The sequence below is a fragment of the Canis aureus genome, chromosome 5, assembly GCF_053574225.1.
Source record: "Canis aureus isolate CA01 chromosome 5, VMU_Caureus_v.1.0, whole genome shotgun sequence".
NCBI lineage: Eukaryota > Metazoa > Chordata > Mammalia > Carnivora > Canidae > Canis > Canis aureus.
Window position 1 is genome coordinate 11,424,115 of NC_135615.1, and position 20,275 is coordinate 11,444,389.

General features: G+C 38.3%; 1 protein-coding gene and 1 long non-coding RNA gene across 6 annotated transcripts in view; one reads left to right on the forward strand and one right to left on the reverse strand.

Moving 5' to 3' along the window:
* The window catches only part of NEBL (nebulette), a 343,159-nt gene that overhangs the window by 200,501 nt on the left and 122,383 nt on the right, over positions 1 to 20,275 (forward strand). For 2 of the 5 annotated variants that reach the window (XM_077896873.1, XM_077896875.1), the window contains exon 2: positions 14,464 to 14,652. The exons of the other annotated variants lie outside the window; for them this stretch is intronic. The gene's annotated coding sequence lies outside the window, so the exon portion shown is untranslated. The remainder of the gene's footprint in view (positions 1 to 14,463; positions 14,653 to 20,275) is intronic. 5 annotated transcript variants of the gene reach the window in all.
* On the reverse strand, positions 3,520 to 19,937 carry LOC144313698 (uncharacterized). Its single transcript, XR_013379316.1, has 4 exons — positions 19,885 to 19,937; positions 7,046 to 7,197; positions 5,346 to 5,404; positions 3,520 to 3,815 (listed from the first exon to the last, which is right to left on the reverse strand). It is a non-coding gene; the product is annotated as an uncharacterized LOC144313698 (long non-coding RNA).

Genomic DNA, 20,275 nt, shown 5'->3' on the forward strand with positions numbered 1-20,275 from the left:
GATCTTCCCCAGGCTGGAAACCTCAGTCTCGGGGGTCCAGCCTCCTTAGGCAAGCTAAAGAACCTCCCGTAGGAGGCCAGGACGTTCCATGATACTGCTTTGGAGTTTAGGGATTGACAGTCCTCACTGCTTGGTGATCTACTGACCTCTACCCCATATTTTTGTTATTCTAGAGGAAAATTGCTCCTTGATCTCTTCATACTTCCGATTCTGCTTTGTCTATTCATTAGGTTCAGCTGGCAAAATGTTTCTTTTAATTTATAAACTTATTTGTTGGTAAATTTCCAGACCCCTATGTTTTCATTCTATGGTAGGCCAAAAGAAAACAGAGTTGATTCTGAAAGTCAGTTTCTCAGTTTAAAGATGTGTTGAAAATTATTCTTTTTCTTTTTTCTTTCTTCTTTCTTCTTTCTTTCTTTCTTTCTTTCTTTCTTTCTTTCTTCTTTCTTTCTTTCTTTCTTTCTTTCTTTCTTTCTTTCTTTCTTTCTCTTTCTCTTTCTTTCTTTCTTTTCTTTCTTTTTTCTTCTTTCTTTTCTCTCTCTTTCTCTCTCTCTCTCTCTCTTTTTTTTTTTTTTTCCATTTCTTTGCTGAGGAATTTGCAATCTACCAGCTGTTTGGAAGGGATTGAGAATTGTCATATGTGAGTAACATCTTCCCAGTAAAATTTTGGTTAGCTGGTTTTAGGCTGAAATGTCAGGGGATCAGGTTTTTTTTTTTTTTTCTTTTTTCTTTTTCTTATGGGAAATGAAAGGTTGAGAAAAATATGAATGGCTTAGGTGTGAATTTGAAAGGAATTGCTTGCTCAGTTACACTGTCCTTTCTCAAAGCCCCATTAGTATTTGTTTTCCATGATCTACTGAAGGGGGTGCAAGTTTTTGTTTCTGTGTGTCACATGTGGGGGGCAAAGCTATCATTGTCCATGTGCCAGAGGTGGCTGGTTAAAATGTTCTTGATCTCTAATGGGCATAGAGTGTTGCCTGCTTTGGATGTCTTCCAGTTATATCATTCTAGGCAAGCCCTATGGTATAGAGACTAGGCCTTGATTACATATGTTTCTGTGACTTGGAGGAGGCTCAGAGTCATTTGCAAGGATTTTTGTCTTTCTTGTTGGTATTTACTTGGTCCACCTCTAAGCAGAAGCCATCCATGTAGGCTCAAAGCAGAAAGGACCTCAAGTGTAGAAATTTACCAGTAGGAAGGAGTTCTATATGTTGTGGTGTGGAGGTAAGGCTAGAGTGATCAAAGGAGAAAGTGGTATAGGATGTAGAGGACAGAGAAGGCAGGGCCATGATAAAAGAGTTGGTGTTTTACTATAACTTTCAGTGGAAGCCATTTACAGTTTTCAGGTAAGGGTGTGACGCAATTGGATTTACATTTTCAAAAGGATTACTTGGCTGATTTGTGGGGGAAAAAATGGATTCCATGGGGCCAAGAATAAACACAGGGAATGATTACGGGGGAAAGGTAAGATATGGTGGTTTGGACTACGTTAGCGGTAGAAATGGAGAAAAAAGGGCAATTTTATGTTTATTTTGGAGATGGAGCTTCTTCAGCTTCATGCTGAAGAGAGAAATATGGAGAATGAGGGAGCAGAGAAAACAAAGCTGCCTCCTGGAATTTTGGTTCCAGCAAATGGGTGAATGCTGTGGCCATTTCACTTAGATGAGGAAGACTAGGGGAGGAACAGGTAGCGGAATGTAGAAACTCCACTGGATGTGATCTGAACATCCAAATAGAGGTGACCAGTATGCTCTTCTCCCCATAGCATGGAACTCCTGGGAGAGAGGGGCAAGGAGGTATAAACTGGGGTGAGTCGTCAGCAACTAGATGGTGTTTCAAACCCTGGAAGTAGCTGAGGGCCCCTGGAGAGAAAGTGTGGAGATGAGAAGGGGAGCCAGGACCAAGCCCTAAACACTTCCCCTTTGAGAGGTCTGGCAGAAAAGGAAGAAGGAGACAAGGTGGGTCTAGTGAGCTGACAGAGAAGTAGGGCAAATTAGGAAACAGAAAGCAAGGGAGGAAAGCATTTTTAAAAAGGACAGCGGTCAACTGGCAAATTCTGCTGAGGGGTCAGATAAAGGGAGGACCCTGAGAAGCTCATTAAATCTGGCGCCATCAAGGGAGTTGCTGACCTTGGCAAGAGTTGCATCAGTGGCATTGTGGGGAAGAGGGTCAGGGTGGAGTGGGAGATGACAAATTGGAAATAGTGAATAGCGGTAACCTGTTCAATGAGTCTTTCTGTGAAAGGGCTGAAGGTGGAGGTAATTTATGGTCAAGATATTTTGGTCATATTTATCTTTTTGCTGTTGTTTGGTTTTCACAGGAGAGCCACTAAAGCATGTTTGAATTAACGATGGAATCGATCCAGTAGAGAAGCCGGTGATGAGAGAGAGAGAGAGAGAGAGAGACAGAGAGAGAGAGAGAGGAGAAAGGGGGGAGGGAAAGGGAGAGGAGGAGGATGGGAATTCTAGGATCCAGGGATGTTTCTTCCACTGTTCCAAAAGGGAAAGCAGAAGGTGAGAAGGTGTGTGTAGGTATAGGCAGGCTTGTGGTTCGTCGTGGAGGGTGAGGGAGTCACACTGGGTTGCTCCCACTTTTTCTGGATCTGCACCCCATGGCCTCTCCTCGCTGTACCACTCCACTGCCTTCTTCTGAATTCCTGTTTCTTGGTGCTCCAGCGCTGGCTCTGCACGAGTCAGCCTCAGCTTAGACACCACCTGTATATGTCCAAGTCCTTCTGTGAGCACTTGGGAGTAATGATGTGGCCAGGCTCAGAATGAGTCTGAGTAATTATTTTACCTGAAGGACCAGCTTCCCAGCATGGTAGCCACCTGGCCGTGTGAGGCTGCAGAGTGCTTGAAATGTGGCTAGTGTCACGGAAGAATTGAACATTTAATTTCATTTAATTTAACTTTAAAACTGATACTTGATTCAGCTATTAGCAAACTTTTACTATGCTTGGGACAGTATAGATACCTGAATCTATGCCGAATATCTTCGATAAAATTTAGCATCTGGACTGTGAGTATAAATTGTACCTGATTTCAAAGACTTAACTAAAAAATATATAAACTCTCGTGGATAGCTTTATATTGACTGTGTGCATGTTGAAATGACACTAATTTGGATATGTTGAGTTAAAGTATATTATTCATTTCACTTGATTTAAAAAATTTTCTTTTTTAAAAGTAACTGCTAGCAAAGTTAAAGTTAATAGGTAGCTTACATGACATTTCTATTTGGTTTTATGGGCTGTGCCTTTAAGAAAAGCTCATATTTTAGGTATATGCTTGGTCCTGACTACATAGGAGTCAACCGTATCTCACCATGAGGAGCAGTGACTGTTTAGGAAACATGACCTCTCAGAGGTGGTGCAAAACTGGGATTTAAGCCTGGCCCTCTGGGCGCCTACAGGCCGCGCCCTGGACCGTATGCCACATGGAAGTCATTTTGTGCATTCTTGCTCTCGGGTTATTCTGTGTTTACCCTAGCGAAGGATATTTACATGGACACGTACAGGACAGAATTTGGTTCTTAACTCAAGCCATTGAAATTATGATTCTCGGGATATGGTTTTAATGTACTGTTACTGACTTTGCTTTGATTTAATGGAGGATACACAGTTTATAGTTAGGCCTCTCTCTGTCCTTGAATTCAAAAACCAACCATCAACTCTTATTTATTACGAATGATGACCCCCGTTTGCTCTGTGCCCTGGATCTCCTATCACCAAATACTGGCATGCACTTAGTCCATTATTCCATATTTGGTGACACACTCCTTTCGTCTTGCGACTGTTCATCTTTCATTAAGAGTCCCTGTGAAGAAAAGATTTATTTATTTTTTAAAGGAATAATTTAAAGTTACTATAAATTTTGCATGGTTAAATTAGCGTTTGTGATCTACCACAGTGTTCTGTGGGCATCTGAAGGTCAGTAGGTCCCAAACTGAGCTCACTATCCATTCCTCTTTTTTTTTTTTTTTAATTTTTATTTATTTATGATAGTCACCGAGAGAGAGGGAGAGAGGCAGAGACACAGGCAGAGGGAGAAGCAGGCTCCATGCACCGGGAGCCTGACGTGGGATTCGATCCCGGGTCTCCAGGATCACGCCCTGGGCCAAAGGCAGGCGCCAAATCGCTGCGCCACCCAGGGATCCCCCATTCCTCTTACTCTTCTTTATTCCTTATCTGATTTTGGTATCATTGTCACGCATCCAGTCGCTGGTCAGAAACCTCCATCATTTCCAACTTTTGCTCTTTCGTCAGCCCCTGCAAGCAGCATCCATTATGTTCAGGCCCCCTCCAGCCTCACATTACCTTCTTCCCACCCATTGCTCCTGCCTGGCTAGAACTTGAACATCTCTAACTTTTCTTCTTCTTCTTCTTCTTCTCCTTCTCCTCCTTCTCCTCCTCCTCCTCCTTTTTCTCTCCCTCCTCCTCCTTCTTTTTTTTTTTTTTTTAAGATTTTATTTATTTGAGAGAGACAGAGTGAACATAAGCCAGGGAGGGGAGGGGCTGAGGGAAAGGGAGAAGCAGACTCCCTGCTGGGTAGGGAGCCCAACGAGGAGCTCGATCCCAGGACCCGGAGACCATGATCTGAGCCAAAGGCAGATGCTTAACCAACTGAGCCACCCAGCAACCCCTCTAATTTCTTTTCTTGCTCCAATTCATCTGTGATCTCTTTCAGAAGAGAGGCCTTTATCTCTCATCTTTGAGTCCTGGCGCCTGAGTGGAGAGCTTGTGCTACTGATTGGAATATTCATAGATTGTGTTTCTCTCTTCACGCGCATCTATCTTCCCTTATTCCTGAATTCTGTTAGCAAAGCTTATCCAGCATGACTCTTGAGCTGGGTGTACGGTCAGGAGCAGTGCTGCAGAATGCAAGATTGTATGCTGTACCCACGAACTGGCTTGGCTCACACAGATCCAACGAAAATCTCTCCCTGGCCATTCCAGTTAATGAGGGACAGATTTCTTTCTTGGAGTCTAAGTCATATAGTAATATGTCCCTGGGGAATAGAATTGGCTGGAAATCCCTAGAATATGATATCTTATACTCAATAACCTTGGGAAAAAACTGTGGGTAATTTCCATATAGGTGTATGTATAGGCAGAGCATTTGGCTCATTGTTTATGAGGCAAAGCTTGCGATAGGAAATTAAAAAGAAAAGAAAAGAAAAGAAAAAGTAAAAAGGGGCTATAAAAGAAGCAGAATTTCATATAATCAAATCCCAAATTTGTTTAAGTCTTCTTTGAAAAATTAGTCAAGTTTTGTAAGGATAGCGTAAGAATCCCATTAATATAAGTCATGCCTACAGCTCTGTGTTAGCATTACTTCAGCATTTACCTTGGGTCTCACTCCAAACAGGGTATAATTTCAGAACTGAGTGTACCACCATCCTGCCCCTGGTGAAAAGGGAATAGTTATTTCTGTCTACAACATAGCAACAAGATACCAGCAGCTACTCAGGCCATTTTTGGGGGCATCTGATGAAGAGATATTGGTATTTTTATATGGCATATAGGATTTCATAAGAGGTATAATGGAAAGTTTAGTTAAAATGTTCTTTTCTGCTCATTCTCAATTTACTGGTGACAAGTTTTGGAATGGTGGGTCCCTATGTTACAAATACACATTTACAACTGACTCATATCTACAGACAGCTGCCTCCGAACCCTCCTATTGAATAAAAATATTGTGAAAGGTCTCATAACTTTTGAAGAATGAATGGATTTTTAGCTAGATGAAAAGTAGAAACTGCCCAAAGTACCATCAATTAGAGAAAGCTCTCTCCTCCTAGATTCTCTGACATGAATAGTCAATATGGTAGCCCCCAATTCCATATGGTGTGCTTTTGATTTTGTTTTTAAATTTTGTTGTCCTCCCTGGGATTCCAATAATTGGGTTCAACTTAGTTAATGAACATCTCCTTTTCTAAAAGTGAAGGCTAAGGATGTGTCAGTAATTCATATATGTGTGAACTAGACTGCTTTCTACAAAATAAGGTCGGTGAGGTCAAGAAGAGGAGAGAAGCTAGAAAAGAAGCTAAGTGTGTTTGGTGGAAAGAGGACTCACACTTTTGGAGAGTGGACACTTTGGGAAAGGGACCAGAGCAGAACCAGCAAAAAGTAGAATGTGAAGGGTTTGGAGCATCTCTGCCCTGGAAAAAGGAAGCCTTTGGGGCTTGGGGTACTGAGTTGTAAGAGAGGAAAGATAAACTTTCGTTTTTTCAGAATGTTTCTAGGAGTCATTTTATATTGATACAAATGGTGCATCCAAAGATGGAATATTCTGCAGCCATTAAAGAAGCAAGGTGGATTTATGGTTAAAAAGAAAGTGCACCACAGACTGTACAGAATGCTCCCATTTCTGCATATAATTTTGAAGGCTTAATATGCATATATGCATGCGTTTGTTCATGCGAATATATGCAGAGTATTCCTGGACGAAATGTAATAAGTGATAACTTACCTGCCTCTGGGAAAGGAGCCTGGGGACCTGGGTCTGAGGTAGGGTCTTTGTTTGCAATTTGGGGGGTAGAGTTTGACTTTTTACCTACAGTACTTCCAAGTTTTAAAAAAGAACGAGTTGAAAGTTTTCTAGGATTATTCTTACCCTTAGGAAAGTTGATGTGTGATGGGGAAGGAGGGGGCGGTGGGGAAGCAGGGGGCGGGGGAAGGAGCAGTGGGGAGGAGGCACATACTCTCTTTGTCCTTTCCTCGGAGTCACAAAGCTCAGGGCTCTTGTACGCCAGGACTCCTCTAGTTTTATTACCTCAGCTGGATTATGGTTAAATAAGCTTTTCTGGGCTGACCTGGAACTGAACTACTATTTATAATCTCTTTCTGTGGAGAAAACTCTACAGTGTTCCAGAGAGCATACTAAACTAAATTGTTTCCACCTATCCACTCTTATTATGTCTATTACCTTCCCAGTAAAAAAAAAAAAAAGGACTTCAGATTTATTCCAAGAGTGCCTGTCCACATCCCACTACTCATCTCATCAGAAGTGATAGAAACACTACATGCCGTTACATGTCTACATACCTTTTGGGTTTTCATTTGTTCCAGCAAGATACAGTCCAGTTTGCAGTTTCTTTTCCAACTTGCTTATAATTTTTCTAAGGAAGGGTAGTGCCTTTTCTTTGTTTCCATGCCTAGTAGAGAGTTCTAGGCATTCAGGAACTATTTGTTGGATCCTAAGTTAAGGTGAGAGTAGATGTTTAAGTGGATTGGTCACAGTTAACTGTTATAGATAAAAGTTTTTTGGCCTAAGAGACATTGTAGCTAGGATTTTAGTGTAGGACCGGGATTCTCAACGTTGGTACGGTTGACATCTTGGTCCTGATCCTTCTTTGCTATTGGTCACTGTATTGTGCCTTGTAGGAGGTTTAGCAGTGTCCCTGGCCCCTCCGCACTAAATATCATTGTGGACTCCCAGTTGGAACATTCAGAAACATCTGTGGATATTGCCAAATGGCCCTTGGGGGCAAGATCACCCTAGCTGACAATCACTGATTTGGAGTGATTTTTTAAAAAAAGATTTTATTTATTTATTTATTTCTGAGGCAGAGACAGAGGCAGAGACATAGGTAGAGGGAGAGGCAGGCTCCCTGCAGGAAGCCTGATGCGGGACTTGATCCCAGGACCCCAGGCTCACGACCTGAGCCAAAGGCAGGCACTCAACCACTGAGCCACCCATGTGCCCTGGGTGATTTTTGGATTTGCTGTTCAGTCTCCAAGAATAGTCCTATATTGAGAGACAAGTCTTCAAATCTTGGAGACCAAGGGGTGGGACCAAAGCAAGGCTTTCTGAAAGCTTACATTGTGCTTTTGTGGGGAATTAGAAATGGTGCCCCCTCCCTGGGGGCACATAATTAGAAAAGGACCAAGGAAGGAAGTGTAGACAGATTTCATCCTCCATTTGCCCCCTCCTGTCATTCCTGCTGGGTTTTTGAATAGGAGGAGTTCCTAGGGCCTAGAACTAAGTCTGGAAGTCTACCTGAATTGGGAAACAACAGGTTCTGGGAGCCAGTACCTGCATCAAACGATAGGATGGTATGACAGACGAGGCTGGCTTCTGAGTTAAATCAGCTATGCTATCGTCACTTCCAAATAGCATATCAAGAAAATGCTTCCTCATTAAATGGATACTTCTCAGGATCATTCACTGAACAAATGTTTATTGAGCATCTATCGTGTGCCAGGAGGAAAATGCTCCCCGACCTGGCCTTATTGCTGAATGAAGTGTTCTATTTCTGAGCTCTTGGTATGATCGCTTTATTTGATATTATTCAGAATCTTCCTTATTAGTGAAAAGTCTTTTTTCCCCTTCCACTTAATTTACTCCCTTTTGGAAAGACCAATTATAATTAAAAGCAAGAGGAACAGCAATCAAAGATGGCTGGAATTCTCAGAATAATTCTTAGCTGTGTGTCAGTGCTCCATGAGTGCACACACATGCTGGGCTGCATTCTGGAGACCCTCTTTAACGGTTCTTATATTTATAAGTTATCCTCCAATGCATTGGCGCATCAGCTGCCAAGGCAGTTTGTAGAATCTCCTTCCCTGGAGGTCTTTAAAAATAGAACTAAATACCCATCTGTCCAGAATGGTTTTGATGCAGTCCTGCTGATTAGAAGGAATAGGGCGAGATTTTCCTGTCAAGGTTCGTTTCAGTCTTGAGTGCTCTTAAATGGAGAAGTTTGCTTTTTAGTGGGGGAGGGAGGGATGTAAGGAGACGCTCTCTGAATTTATTGATGCATCACTGTACGCATTCTGGTAAAATAGAATAAATTATATATTTCTCATGCTTTTAATCTTTTGGAAGCGCTTGGCTCATTTGGAAGCTCGCACACAAATCTGTGAGGTAGATGGGGCCCTTCTCTGGGTCCCTGTGGCGCAGAGGAATCAGCGAGGCACACAGATGTTCAGTAACTGGCCCAGACTCAGGGTGGGGAGGCTGTTCCCACTGTCAGCTTTCAGGGCTCATCATGCTCTTTTCCCTTGACCCTCGTGCTTCTTTGGGTTGTGAGTCTTGCTCTGTCTTTTGGACATAAAGACAATTGATTGGGAACCAAAAAAATTTTTTTTAAAATTGGGGGACCCTATTTAGGACCTTTGCCTACTCTATTTTTATAAGTATATGTGTGTGAGTTTGTGTGTGTGTGTACAAATATAGGAGGGCAGGGATATGTATGTATATACGGGGATGTATAAGTATAGCAGTGTGCCTGTTCCTGAATTGGTCAGAGTTCAGCAGAAAACAAAATCAACCCATGTGACAGCAAATAAAGAGACTTTACTGAGGTTTGGGGATGGTTAAGGGAAAAGGCAGGCAAAAGACTGTGAGGTGTCCAGAGAGTCAGGGGGTCATGCTGAAGCACATGGAGAACTTGGAATGGTGTTGTAGTTGTGAGGACAAAGCTCCCACCAGAGGAGGGCACTCCAGGAGAATGGGTGAGGGGAAGAATACCCCTTCCATTCCCTTCTTTTCCCTCTGATCTCTTGTCCCTACTTTCTGCTGGCCAGACTCAGTTAGACTAGTGCCTGCAAGGATGCCATGGAGATGCAGTGCTCAGGGCTCTCCTTATAGGACACAGCAGAGTGTGGGGGGGCTGAGTTGGAGGCAAATGGAGACTAACCAGGTGTGTGTGTGTATGTGTGTGTGAATTTGTTCTTTCCTTAAAATTGAAGCAATTGGTACACAATATTTCATTAATTTCAGATATGCAGCATAGTGATTCAATGACCTAAATGTTAGGCTGTGTTCCCCGTAAGTCTAGCTACCATCTGTCACCAGACCATTGTATTAAAATACCATTGATTATATTCCCTACACCGGACCTTTCATTCCCATGACTTATGACTTATTCATTCCATAAATGGAAGGTTATACCTTCCACTCCCCTTCACCATTTTGTCCATCCCTCCACCACCATCTCCTCTGGCAAATAGTTTGTTCTCTGTATGCAATAGTCTGTTTGTTTTGTTCATTAGATTCCATGTATAAACGATACCATATGGTATGTGTCTTTCTCTGTCATATTTCACTGAGCATCATACCCTCTAGGTCCATCCATGTTGTTGCAAATGGCAAGATCTCTTTCTTTTTATTGCTGAGTAATATTCCATTACATATATATATAAAATATATAAATACATATACAATTGTATATGTAAATTATATGCAAAGTATATAATGATAATAATATAATATACGTACATACCACATCTTTTCTATTTATCTGTCAGTGGGCACTTAGATTGCTTCCATATCTTGGCTATTATAAGTAATGCTGCAGTGTACATAGGGGTGCATATATCTTCAAATAAGTGCTTTCATCTTCTTTGGGTAAATACCTAGTAGTGGAATTACTGGCTTGTATGGTATTTGTATTTTTAAGTTTTTGAAGAACCTCCATTCTGTTTCCCATAGTGGTTGCACAAATTTACACTCCTTACCAATAGTGCACATGGGCTCCCTTTTCTCCACAATCTTGCCAACATTTGTTATTTTTTGTATACTGGCCATTCTGACAGGTATAAGGTGATATCTCATTGCAGTTTTGATTTGCATTTCCCTGATGATGAGTGATGTTGAATATCTTCTCATGGTCCTCTGTATTTCTTTGGAAAATGTCTATTCAGGTCCTCTGCCCATTTTTTAATTGGATTATTTGTTTCTTTAGTGTTGGGTTGTATTAGTTCTTTCTAAGTTTTGGATGTTAACTCCTTAGTGGATATATCATTTGTAAATATCTTCTCTCAGCTGTTTTTTTGTTTTGTTGATGGTTTCCTTCCTTGTGCAAAAGCTTTTTATTTTGATGTATTCCCAATAATTTATTTTTACTTTTGTTTTCTTTGCCTGAGGAGACATCTTAGGAAAATGTCATGAAGGCCAATGTCCAAGAGATTCCTGCCTATTTTCTTTAAGGAGTTTTATTGTTTCAGGCCTCACATTTAGGTCTTTGATTCACTTTGAGTTTATTTTTGTGTGTGATGTAAGAAAGTGGCCCAGTTTCATTCTTTTGCATGTAGCTGTTTGATTTTCCTAGCACCGTTTGTTGAAGAGATATGTTTTCCCAATTGGATCTTCTTGCCTCCTTTGTCATAGATTAATTGACCGAAGAAGCACAGATTTATTTCTGGGTTCTCTATTCTGTTCCATTGATCTTTGTGTCTATTTTTGTGGCAGTACCATACTGTTTTGATTACTACAGCTTTGTAATATAGCTTGAAATCTGGGGGGCATCTTTTAGTGGCGGGCATCACATACTCAAGATGGGTTTATTTTTCTAATTTAACCTTAGACCTGAAAACTTTGCCATGGATTAGCAGTACTATATGTATTCTCTTAACAGTTTAGATAAAATCTTAACGTTTGTTTCCAGAATTAAAATAAGGCACAAATTCACTTTTTCAGTGATTATCTCAGATTGTTCATGAAGATAGATTGAAAATATTTTTAAAAGATTTTGTTTATATATTCATGAGAGACACTGAGAGAGAGAGAGAGAAAGAGAGAGAGAGAGAGAGAACCAGAGACACAGGCAGAGGGAGAAGTAGGCTCCATGCAGGGAGCCCAACGTGGGACTGGATCCTGGGTCTCCAGGATCCTGCTCTGGCTGAAGGCGGCACTAAGCCACTGAGCCACCCGGGCTGCCCTGAAAATAATTTTTTAAAAATCTTTTGATTACCAGTTTTTACTGGGTTGTCATTACTTCTAGACATCTTCAGTGGACAGAGCTAGTCAAACACATTTTTTTTTAGAAAGACAAAAATATACCATTTACAAAATGACAACCTTGTTGGTATCAAATATAGTGAATGCAGCATGGCAAAATACAAAAAAGAATTCTTTCCTGTGTGGTTATGCTACTTAAACTAATGTATAGTTAGGTCCATTTATTTCAGTTTGATTTTGAATTTTATAGGTTGCATTATTTTTGTCTTGAGTTATTTATAAATATGAACTATATAAAATGTTTACACAATTTTCCAAAATCAAAATATGAAGTGAAACATATTGGAAGAGATCTCACTTTTAACTCCACTTCTTCCTTCTTGTTTTGTCCTTTTCTTTCATAAGCATTATTCTGTTTTCTCCTTTTTATGAATTTTGGTTTATCTTTTATTTAAAAATATGTAAGCAGCTGTATTTATATAGCATATATTCTCTTTCCAATTCAGTTGGAAACTAAAATTCAGTATACACTTTTCTGTACTGTGCTTTTTTCCTTTCTATCCTGGAGAGCACTCCAGAGCAGTAAGTGTATGGAGATCTGCCTTATGGATTAGTAGTTCCTTTTTGTGGCTATGCTATAGTTTATTTAACCAGTCCCTAGTTGATGGATATTTTGCTATTATTAGTCTTGTAATGAATAGTCTTATATATATATATATATATATATATATATATATATATATATATATATCATCTCCTACTTTTTGCCAGTACTTTTTGGGAGTTGATTTTTATAAGAGGAACTGATGGGTCAAAATGTAAAGACATCTGTAATTTTGTAGATATTGCAAAGTTTATTGCCATCAGAGTTGAATAATTTTGTGTTCCCAACAGTAATATACAAGAGGGCCAATTTCTCCACAGTCTCACTATCAATTTGTAGACTTTTGGAATTTTTAGTAATTTGAAAGGTAAAAAAATGGGGCCTCATGTTTGAATTTGTATTTCTCTTATCATTAGCAAAGTTGAGCATCTTTTCTAATGCTGAAGATCCTTTGTATTTCTTTTTCCATGAACTGTACATTCAGCTTTTGTCCATATGGAGTTGTTGATCTTTCCTTCTGAATTTTTAAAAGTTCCTTTTATTGGGGCTGTTTTTCCTTCACTATCTGTTGCAATTACTATCCTCTAACTATGTTTATTTTGCTTAAAGTGTTTTATTTTTATGTGCAAATTTTAGATTATTATTTATGTTTATTTTTATGTAGTCAAGTTTATTTTTATTTGGCCATTCTTTTCCCCATTGGTTCTGGATTTGAGTTAGGAATGATTCCCTTGGCCCAGTTAATAAAGTAATCCCTCCCTGTGATCTTACACAGTTTCATATTTTACATTTATTTATTTTTAAAATATTTTATTTATTTATTTATTCATGAGAGACAGAAAGAGGCAGGGATATAGGCAGGGGAGAAGCAAGCTCCCTATAGGGAGCCTGATGCAGGACTCGATCCTAGGACCCGGGATCATGACCTGAGTCAAAGGCAGGTGCTCAACCACTGAGCCACCCAGGTGCCCCCATATTTTACATTTAGATCTCATTTAGAATTTATCTTGGTGTGAAGCTTGAGGAGTGGAACTAATGATATTTGTTTCCCAAGTTGTTTTAACATTGCTTATTAAGGCATCTGTCTTTTCCCCACTGACTGGAATGCCCTTTATTATATGCACTTGGGTCTGTCTCTGGACTGTTGATTCCATGCTATGTCTGAATGCTCCAGCACACAGTTCTAATAATAGAGGATTTATAATAAGTGTTAAAAAATCTTTTTAAAACAAAAGTCATGGTGACATGATTTCTGTGTTTATAAAAACATAAAGTGTGAAATGGAAGCATTTTTAAAGATAAACCATGCGTGGGCTACATTTATTATTTTATTTTGCAAAGAAGGGAAGCAGGGCTTACGGAGGTTATACAGACTCATCCAGCATCACCAGAGGGTCAACAGTGGGACTGGAACCCATGTTTTCAACCAGCACATGATTTTCTCATGAAGATATGATTTTCCTCAGAATTTATGGGTGATCAGTCTCTTAGCATGGATCTAGGTCCAAGTTGGATGTTTTCTCTTGCCACAAAATGTTTTCTTAGTTTTGAATATTTAAAATAATACATGATTTAGTTTATTTTTAGTGATAATATATGCATTTTAGAACATTTGGAGAACCCAAATATTGACCCCCAGAAGTGTGTATTTTATTTAATTATTTCCATAATTTTTAAATGCATGGTCTTTTGCTTTATTATGATCATGTTAAGTGGAAACAGTTTGAAGAAAATGAAAATAATATTAAGGATTTGTTTAAGTGCACTGATCAAAGTGCTTTAACTACATGACTTTCTTTAATTGTCACAAAACCCAACTAGGGATGCAATCTTTATTATTTTAGTATTGCTGATAAGGAATGCTTGGCTCTCAGAAGTTAAATAATTTGACCAACCTCACAAAGCAGAGCAGGTAAATGATAGAGCTTGGATTCTAACTTGGTGTTTAACCCTGGTACCTATATCATAACCACTGTTTTCATTCTATCCTGTGTTGATCATTTTGGATTCTATTATTTTATTAATACATTAGCAGAAGTGATTGTCTTTGTTTCAGTGATCATATTAAATTCCGTTTATAATATCACCTTTTTTTAACACAATGAAATTGTTTATACCAGGCTGTAAGAGGAGAAGGGAAGTTAAAAATATTTTTCTTGTTTTTTTTTCCTTCAGATATTAATCACAAGATCGATGCATCTACACAAATATGGGTCTTGAAAAATAAAATGGAATAATTCTGGAGAAGGCCAGTGTGAGAAAGAAAAACATATCCATTTTATAGATATGTTTGCTGCTCAGGCATTTTACATGATGTCCAGAGGGAGTTTCTTTTCCTATGTTGTCTTAACATCCTCCCTGCAGGTTTGTTTATATCAAAATTTGCATAACTACCTTGATTTTTTTTCCAGCCTTTGCTGGATCCAGATTGTTCCAAATTCTTCCAAAAGTTAGAGTTCCAAAAGTTAGAGATGTTCCAAAAGTTAGAGATGAGATATTCTATACATAGTGATGTGTGGCTGAAGTTGTTAATAGTTTGGAGCTTGATGTGCAATCAGAAGTAAAAAAGTAGCCATTTCCTGAACTGTCTCATACTGCAAACCAGCTCAGCAATATACATTCCAGTGTTTACCTTAGTTGTGACATGAATAGACATATCAGTAAGAAAGATGAAAACTTTATTGCACTTTACATTTGTTTCCTTGGAGAAATGGCGAAGAGGACATTTTGAAGAGAGAAATGAATTAAATGTATGAGGGCCAGTGTGAAATTACATTAGTGACCATTATAGAGGACAGTGTTCTGCTGGCAGCATTTGAAGTGCAATTTTGCATGTGTCCATGGGCTGGGAGACCACAAAGAGTAGACTTTGGATTGACAAGCTGATTTTTAATTTTGTAAAAAGTTAATGCTCTGTTCAAGGTGTACTTTGGAGTATTAAGGTAAACCAGGGTAGTTCCTGTCATCAGGAGGTTTATAATTTAGTGCACTGAATTCATCCTTTTCACCATGCCATTCCTATCAGTAAGTAAAAGCCTGAACTCATTCCCCAGTATATTTTATATTTATTTATAAATTACATACATGTGCTTCTGTAGATCCACAAATTACTAGGTTTTCTTTCTTAAATTTTAAGACTAAAAAAATAATAGTTGACATTCTAATAATTCTTCCTGCAGATCATTGCAGTGCGAGATGCATATACTGTTTCAAATATCATTCCTTTGTCTGTCTAGTGGCGGAGAAGAAAAACAGTCTGTTGTCTTCAGGAGCTTCAGTTGGGAACACATTTTATCCCTAAACAAGGAAGCTTTTAGGGAGTATTTGGAAAATTAAATTGTTTTCTTCAGAGCTGCCTAAGAAAGATTTCATAAGACTCTAGGTATTCCTACATTTTAAATTTTCTATGTTTAAATTTGATTTTCCTTCTATTTCCATTCCTCCGTTGCGGCTGTTCCAGTATTGTTACATTTCAGAGTTGTATAGACTAAGAAGCTGGGAACCCCTTAAGGAACAGTTCTTGCCTGTCATTTTCAAATTCTGACATTTAGTAATCTGTTCTCATCAAACATCTTGTCGAACTAGATGACTGGTTAATCACCTTATGATTCATTTTGTTTCACTTCTCACCTAGGAAATAAAAGGCTAGCTAGCTATTTCTAAAATAAGGGATGACTTAGTTAATCAGGATTTATCATAGAAAGACAGTCTTTTATGTCTTACTATGCTATATAACTAAGTGATAAGGTTATAATAACATTTGGAAATGAGTTTTAGTTATTATGTTTTTAATAGAATGTTCATTTACTATACAGGGTTTCTTAGACTACTTCTTAGCATCTCATTGAATATAAATATGTTCTGTTAGCTTGCAGATAAGATTTAAAACATCAACCTTAAAATTTTCAAAGCTTAGTGCTTTGTTTATGTAACTGTCTTAAAAGTATTTTTTTGTGAAATATTATTATAATGATAGGTTCATGTATTTCCATTTATTAGAGATCCCTGCTCTGTAATATGAAGAACTTTTATTATAAAAATCTATAAAAAGTAAATCTTGAGAGCTAGAATCATCAGTTTATATTAAATTTATTATTAAAATTGTCTTCATAATTTGAAAATTGCCATTTCCTTTTACTCTCTCATACATTTCTTTCAAGTTTTGAACATCTTTCTGGGTGAGTAGGTTACCTATTCTAGCTCAGAATCTGATTAGATTATCATTAAGTTCAAAACCCACAAGAGGACATTATGTTAATAAATCTTGAAAATAAAAAGGAAATGAACTTTTGAAAGAAATATGTAGACTTCCAAAATAGACACTGGAGGAGTTAGAAAAGCTGAGCAAAGAAATAACCAAGGAAAACACTGAAAAATATTATGAAATAATTAGCTTTTTAAAAGGCTCCTGTCCCTAATATTATCTTAGGGATGTTTCATTCCAAGGAATGGCTAAAGGAAAAAAGGATACATAGGAAGGATATGGGATAATATAGAAAACAGTTCCAACAAGGAGGGTTAAACTCTTGTAGGGTTTGTTTTGTACGGTTCTTTGTCTCTGCTTTTTTCTGAATACAGGGTTTCTTAGACTACTTCTTAGCATCTCATTGATAAACAGCCACCTGTCTGCCTGGCCTTATACCTGCCTAGCCTGATAGCCCTAGTATTCACCCCCATTTGATTGTCTATACCTAAATGTCTCCTCGTTCAAACTCACAAACACACTCATTAGTCACTGGATGGCCAGTGCATTTCCTTTCCCCAAGCGCAGTGTCTGCTCCTGGTCTAATGAGTTATGGCTGGATAGTCAGGTCATGTGATTCACAGTCTGCTTGTAAGAGCCACTAACCTGAACATTGTTCACACAGGTAAATTTATTGACATGTCTAATGTAGCTTTATCATTGAGTCTATCCTATTTTCAGGGAAGTAGGTACATAAAATTCCAAAGGTATGTAAATTGGCTTAGAACTCAAAGAAGGTAATAGCCTCCAAAGAAAATTCTAGTTCAGGAACCTAAAAGGCTCTAGTCATGAATATAAATGTGCATTATTATATACATATTGTTATATAAACAAACGCTATGAAATCATACTCATCTTTTTTTAAAAGGAGGGGCAGGGAGAGGGGCAAAGGAAGAGGGAAAGAGAATCTTAAATAGGCTCCATGCTTGGTTCAATGTGGGACTTGATCTCACAACCTTGAGATCATGACCTGAGCTGAAATCAAGAGTCAGACACTTAACTGACTGAGCCACCCAGGGCTCCTGAAATCATATGCATTTAAAGAATAATCTACCAAGAGCAAGTAATATTTTACCCAAGAATGCAAGGTTGGTTAGATATTAGGAAATATGTCAGTATCATAACATTAATATGCTGCTGATATTAGTCAAAAAGTCAAGTAAGAAAAGCTACATCTAATGCTGAAAAAGAATTTGATAAAATTTGACAATTCCCGATACAGTATTTCAAACACTTGGTTTTTATGCTTTGTGCTATTTCCAACAAACTGTGAACATCTGTCATTTTTATCACCAGACAAGAATATGTAAATGGTTTTAAAAGCACCTTTGGGAAGATAATAAATTTGTTTGTATTCTAACTTCCTACCTCATATAATGGTGTCTCAATAAATATTTTTAATGAAGTATTCCATTAAAACAAAGTAGTCTAGCCTTTGAGAATTGGTAAGAAAACAGAAAAGAGTAAATTTTTTTCTTGTCTCACAGGAGACCTTGTTTTAGGAATGTACAGCATCATTTTTTCTTATGTCCAGCGTGAACCATCATCAGTGTCTTTGGAGGACAATTTGCCATTCTTTAGGAGATGCCTTTGAAACTTGTCCACTTCGCTTTCTCCACTACTTGCCTGTGGCTCCCTGAACTCGGACCCCTGTCCCTGAGTTGAGCCAGTGCCCTACTTGACCACCATACACACCTAACTGATGGCTTTCCTCCACCTGAACAACTCCACCTTGCACTCCACGTGCCATGCCTGAGCCCACGTCCCTTTCTCTTCAAACAACTCAAAATACCTTAGAATGGCCTTTCGTTCTTCACATCTTGTCTTGCTCTGCCTACGTCTTTATAGTGTCTCTCAAATATTTACCTTTGTCAACTTCATGACCCCGGTCTTGGTCTTTATTTTTGGTGTGGGCTGTTGTTTTTGCAGAAATCTTCTGTTCCCTTTTTGCAGATATTCTGTCCCCTTTTCCTGTCGTTGCAACTAGATTAATCTTTCTATATGGGATTTGCATGTCATGCCTCTGCTTCAAACTTTAAGATGCAACATTTCTGTTTGAATTATATATAAAATGGTTGGCTTGACATTTGCAGCAGTCCTGCTCTGCCTTTTATGTATTCGTTCCTCCTAAATCTCCTCTATGCACAATGAACTTACTTTTCATGGAGACCATCATATGGCTCTTCTGCTATCTTCTCTTATGCTCTGTCCTCCATGCTTCCTTTTCTCACTTATGAAATATTGACTCATCTTTATAACGTGAAGATCAAAGGCAGGGTTCCTTGATTAGAGTCTCCTTGAAATTTCTGATTTCTTCCATCTTCTGAACCCTCACAGCTCTCTGTAATTCTCTGATGGCTTTAGTATACTCTTTAATTGCCTCATCCCTGTGAAAGGCTAGATTTCATTCAGTTTTATTTCTTGCAATGCCTAACATGGTCATTTATACGTAGTAGTTCAAATATGGATATTTTGATTTAAATACTGAATTATTTGAAAATACTATGTAGACGGGCAATATACATTTGTATTTCAAATGTATCAATGTCATTGATTGACTCTGCTTGTAAGCCACAGTCTCCAAGTATTCCTTTGGGAGGTGGTAATAGAACTGCAAATATTAAACAGAACTATTATAAAATAAAATTGCGTTGATCATGTAGTTTATTTTGAAAAAGTGATTTTTGTTTTTTCATGTTCACATTCATATTTACAGAACTAAAATATTATTGGGGTAGAGAATAATAAAACTTAGTGTTATAACCTTGAGAGAGAATGTTAATTAAATTGAGGGACAAAGAATGGGACAAATGCTTAAGATAACAATTTCTTGCCCCATTCGTGATGACATGAAAACTTTATTTTCTCATATTGAATCAAACTGCCAAGAAACTCTTGCAGCAGATTGAATGGTATGATAAATATCTGCTTTTTAGAGCTTTGGACAGTGTCATTGCTTGAAAAGCAAGCTTGAACTCCCCATGAGATCACTGTGGAGATAAATGCTTAAAAGCTTTTCAAAGCTATACTCTTGGCTCTATCAGAATTTAATTTCCCACTGATTATGTTTATACAGATTTTGGAACACATACCCACGAATATACTCAGCATAGCTATATCACTGATGATTTCCCATGCCTTGGGAATACATCCCTACTTTATGTGCACATGGAACCCACTTATACTTTTATATATATGGATACCTTGAGTTAATACTCTAGCTTTTAGACTAGGCTATGAAAATGTCCTTGTGGTTGTTTAAAGGCTGTGCCTTTGTAACAGTTAAAAACAATATGTTTTTGTGGGAATAAGTTTTATAAATATCCTATGCTTTATTAGCCATTTGGCCATACCTGGTTGGTCTCTGACCTGTAGTCAAAATGCAAGGGACGTTTTTAAAAGTAGGTTCCAGCTGTATGACATCATAGTGTCAAATACTCACAATGGGTTTATGTGGTGACGGGATGCATAAACATACAGAAAATCTTGGTTCCGGTCCTGTTGATGTTACTTTTAAGCAAATTACTCTACCATTTTTGAACTTCAGTTAGGGATCCTGGCAGTATTTACTTTCTAGAGAGTTTATGGATATGCCATGACATAAGATACGTAAGGGACTTAGCACAGTGTCTACTATTCAATACAGGTCACTTCAGTTCCACTTCACCAAAAGCAAAAGTGAGGTGTTTTTCTTTTAAAATTTATTTATTTATTCATGAGAGACACAGAGAGAGAGAGAGGCAG